We start from the raw sequence: 5,000 nt of genomic DNA on the forward strand, positions 1-5,000 counted from the left end.
AGAGGAGGAAGAGAGGAAGGGAGAAGAGGAGAAGAGGAGGCATCACCACGGTGCAGCGCCCCCTCTCTCTCTCTCTCACACACACACACACACACACACACACACACACACACACACACACAAGGATTTTTAAATGACTAATTACCTTCTTGTGTGTGTGTGTGTGTGTGTGTGTGTGTGTGCTCGCGCTCAAACTTAATGACGTGTTCAGGAAACTTGATGATAATTTGCACACTGATTGGCACACACACACACACACACACACACACACACACACACACACACACACACACACACACACACACACTAAAATAAGGGAATTAGGGAATGCAAGAGTTGTATATTGGAAGAAGAAGAAGAAGAAGAAGAAGAAGAAAAATACTCCATCCCTGCTCTCTCTCTCTCTCTATCCACTATCACTTTCTTAATTCCTTTTTTCCGAGTTCCTTCTTCTCTCTATATAATCTGAAGCCGTAGAAGGGAAGGAGAGAAGGAAGGAGGGAGAGAAGGAGGGAGGGAGAGAAGGAGGGAGGGAGGGAGGAAGGGTGGGCCGGAAGGGAAGTTTGACAGTGAGAAGGGAGGAAATCTCTCTCTCTCTCTCTCTCTCTCTCTCTCTCTCTCTCTCTCTGTCTCTGTGTGTGTGTGTGTGTGCGTGTGTGTGTTATCATTTCTTCGCATTACTTGACCTTTCTCCGTCCTGTTCTTTTCTTTATTTTTCTTTCTTATCACAACCAGAACATTTTTTCCACTCTTGCTCGTATCTAATCTATGACAGCGGCGTCCTGTGTGTCAATACATGTTGGCTTCATTCGTCTTAGCGTGCTTTTTGCCATAATCTCAACGAAGTCTATCCTTTATAAAACATCCCAGGGCTTAAACACACACACACACACACACACACACACACACACACACACACACGGATTTGGTAAGGCTTTGATGGTTTGCCGGTATCGTTTTTACACTGGATATTTTGGCAGGAAGCTTGTTGCTGTGGCGGATAACTCGGTGTGGGAATGGAGGAGGAGATAGTGGAGAGAGGGAGTAATAGAAGGACTGGATGGAGGAGGGATGAGGAGGAAGAGGAGGCGGAGGAGGAGGAGAGGAAGAAGGGACTCGATCTTATGTGAAAACCTTGTTGGTACATTTCTCTCTTTCCTGCTTCCCTTACCTTTCTTTAACTTTCCTTACCTTCATTTCTTACCTTCCTTTCCTTTCCCTACCTTAATTTCTTTCCTTCAAGCCCCTATTCTCCCTTTCCCTCCCTTTCCTTACCTTCATTTCCTACCTTCCTTTCCTTTCCCTACCTTTATTTCTTTCCTTCAATCCCCCATTCTCCCTTTCCCTTACCTTTCTTTACCTTTCCTTCCCTTTCCTTAACTTTCCCCAACTTCAGTCCTTATCTTCCTCTCCTTTCCCTACCTTCAAGTCCCAATATCCCTTTTCCTTACCCATTCTTCCCTTCCTTTACCTTTCCTTAACTTTCCCTCCCTTCCTTTCCTTTCCCTACCTTCATTTCTTCCCTACAAGCCCCCATTCCCTTACCCATTCTCCCCTTCCCTTACCTTAATGACATAGGGAGTAAAATGAGGGGAAGGTAAAGATGAAGTTTGGTGATCATGAACTTCAAACTGAGGTGAAAAAAAATCCATGAAGAAAAAAAAAAGAAAAAAAACGCTGAAATTGGGATAGAAAGAGAAGGTATGCTGGAATAGGTAGACCATGCCTTACCTGGAGCCTAGACCTATTAGTGACCTGTTGATAAGGCAGGTAAATAGTGACCAGGTGATACGAATAGATGGTAAGAGGAACATTGTATAACAGGTCAATAAGGAAAGGGAAAGTACATAGATAGATAGATACACAGATAGATATAGAGAGATAAATAGATAGATAGAGATAGAGAGATAGATAGATAGAGAGAGAGAGAGAGGGAGAGAGAGAAATTGATAGATAGCTTAGCAGATTGAGGCATATAGACAGATATATAGACAGACAGACAGAACACACACAGACACACACACACACACACACACACACACACACACATTGACAAGTTGAAGCCTTTAATTAATCAGCGACCAATGACGGCAAAGAGTGTGTGTGTGTGTGTGTTTATCTAATCTCTCTCTCTCTCTCTCTGATAAGACACGGAAAAGCATCATTATCATCATTTTCAAACATTAATCTACTTTTTTTTTCTTCTTTCTCATTATTATTATTATTATTATTATTATTATTATTATTATTATTATTATTATTAAACTTCAATTCTCTCCATATATTTTTCCTTCCTTCCTTCCTTCCCTCCCTCCTTTCTCCATTGCAACAAACATCCCTATCCTCCTCTCTCCTTCCTCTCTCTCCCTCTCTCTCTCTCTCTAACCTAACCTAACCTAACCTAACCTAACCTCTCTCATTCATACACACACACACACACACACACACACACACACACACACACCACCCCCTCAACACCTACCATATCGTGTGAAGGATGAAGAGGAAGACCCCGGGCACCACCAGGTCATCGGAGCCCACTGACCAGCGCCTCCGAAAAACGATGATTCCAGGCATGTTGAAGATGTGTGTGTGTGTGTGTGTGTGTGTGTGTGTGTGTGTGTGTGTGTGTGTGTGTGGGTTCCCTTGTGTTTCTTATGGGAGTTTTTTTGTTTGTTTCACACTCTTGTTTCACACTCTTTCTCTCTCTCTCTCTTCCTCTCTTCCTCCTTCTCTCTCCCTCTCTCTTTCTCCTTCTTTCTCTTCCTCTGCGTTTCCTTGCGTTTCTTTGGGAGTTTTTGTTGTAGTTGTTGTTTCACGCACTTGTTTCAAACTCTTTTTTCCTCTCCCTCTCTCCTTCCTTCTCTCCCTCTCTCTCTCTCTTTCTCTCCTTCTTTCCTTCCTTCCTTCTTTCTCTCTATTGCACTTTTTATTTCATCTTTTCTGCACTTCCCTTTTCACTTTTCCTTCGTATCCGTTTTCAAGTGTGTTTGTGTGTGTGTGTGTGTGTGTGTGTGTGTGTGTGTGTGTGTGTGTGTGTGTGTGTGTGTGACCAGTTTGTTTAGGGTTAAGGAAAGGGAAATGGGGGGGGTTGAAGGTAAGGGATGAAGGTTAGGATAGGTAAGTTTAAGGTAAGGGAAGGTAAAGAGAAGGTAAGGTCAGGTAAGGAAGGGTAGGAAAAAGTGAGGGAAATTTAAGGAAAGGGAAATGGGGAGTTGAAGGTAAGGGGAAAGGTAAGTGAAGGTAAGGAAAGGTAAATTTAAGGTAAGAGAAGGTAAGAGAGGGTTAGGAAAAATGAAATGGGGGATTGAAGGGAAGAAATTAGGGTAGGCAAAGGAATGTAAGGTAAGGAATGAAGGTAGGGAAAGTTAAGGAAAGGGAGGGAAAGGTCAAAGGTAAGAAAGGGTAAGAATTAGGGAAGGAAAGCGGTTCGGGGATTAAGGAAAGGGAAAGGGGACTTGAAGGTAAGGAATGAAGGCAAGGAAAGGTAAGGAAAGGAAAATTAAGGTAAGGAAAGGTAAGGAAAAGACCAGAAAAAGGGAAGGAAAGGAAAACTAAAGAAAGGTAAACAAGAAGGTAAATGAAAGGTAAGGGAAGAAGTTGAAGGTAAGGGAAAAAAGGGAGGAAATTGGTTAAGGTAAATATGCTTGGATGTAGATTAAAGGAAAGGGAGGGACGTTAAGGCAAGGTGATAAGGAGGATAAGGTAAGGGAAGAGATTTACCTAAGAGATTAAGGTAAGGAAGTGACTTGAAGGAAGGGAAAAAAATAGGTAACAAGATTTGGAAGAGATTTACCTTAGAGTTTAAAAGGAAGGGAAAGGAAAGAGGGGAGTAAGGTAAGAGAGATTTACCTATGAGATTAAGGGAAGGGGAAAGGGAATTAGGTAAGGTAAGGTAGATATTAAGGTAAGGGGTTAATTAGGAAAAGGTAAGACCAGTAATTAGTTTAAGGGAGAGGAAAAGGGAGGGAGGGAAAGGTAGGGTAGCGATATTAGGGTAAGTGGTAATTAGGTTAAGGTAAGGGTGTTAATAAGGGAAGGTAAGAGGAATTATTAAGGAAAGGGAGAGAAAGTTAAGGTAAAGAGTTGGGTAAAAGGTAAAAAAGGGAAGATATTTTAAGGTAATGGAATGTAAGGTAAGGAAAGGTAAGAAAATCAAGGTAAGGGTAAATTAAGGGAAGGAAAAGGGGAGATAATGTAAGGTAAGAGATATTCAAGGTAAAGGGAGATTAAGGGAAGGCAAAGGGAGGGATTTAGGTAAGGCAGATCTAAGGTAAATTGAGGTAAAGGTAAGGTAAGGTAAGGTAAGGTAAGGTAAGGTAAGGTAGAATAAGATGAAGGTAAAAAGGGAGGGACAAAGGGAGGTTAAGGTAAATCACTAAGGGAGGTAGAAGGGAGATAATAAAGGTAAGGGAAGGGAGGCTTTAGGTAAGGAGAGCAAAACACTGAGGTAAAAAGGGATATATTAGGGTAAAAAAAATATTAAGGCAAATTAGAGAAAATGAAAGGTAAATGGAACGTAAGAGAGGATAATGATCGTAAGGGAAGTGAGGTAAAGGAAGTATTAGGGTAAGGGGAGGTAGGTTAGGGGAGGTCAGAGGAGTTAAGGGGAGAAATTAAGGTAAGGTAAAGTAAGGACAATGAAGAGAAAATGGGAAAATATGGAAAATTAAGGTAAGGAGAGGTAAGGAAAGGTGGAGAAAGGTAATGAAAGATAGATAAAGGTAAGGAGAGGTAAGGAAAGGGAGGGAAAGGTAAGGAAAGGTAAATGTAGGGTAGCTTTAAGGCAAATCTTAAGGTAAATCAGGAAACTAAAGGGAAATCAGATATTGTAACGTAAGGAAAGGTAAGGGAAGGCAAATCAAAGGTAAGTTTAAGATAAATTTTAAGGTAAGAAAGAAAATGAAAGGTAAATTCTGGTGTAGTAAGGTAGGGAAAGGTATTGGAAGGTAAGAAACGCGAAGGAAAGGTAAATCTAAGGCAAATCAAAGGTGGGTGAA

Source organism: Eriocheir sinensis, chromosome 54, assembly GCF_024679095.1.
Source record: "Eriocheir sinensis breed Jianghai 21 chromosome 54, ASM2467909v1, whole genome shotgun sequence".
Taxonomy (NCBI): Eukaryota; Metazoa; Arthropoda; class Malacostraca; order Decapoda; family Varunidae; genus Eriocheir; species Eriocheir sinensis.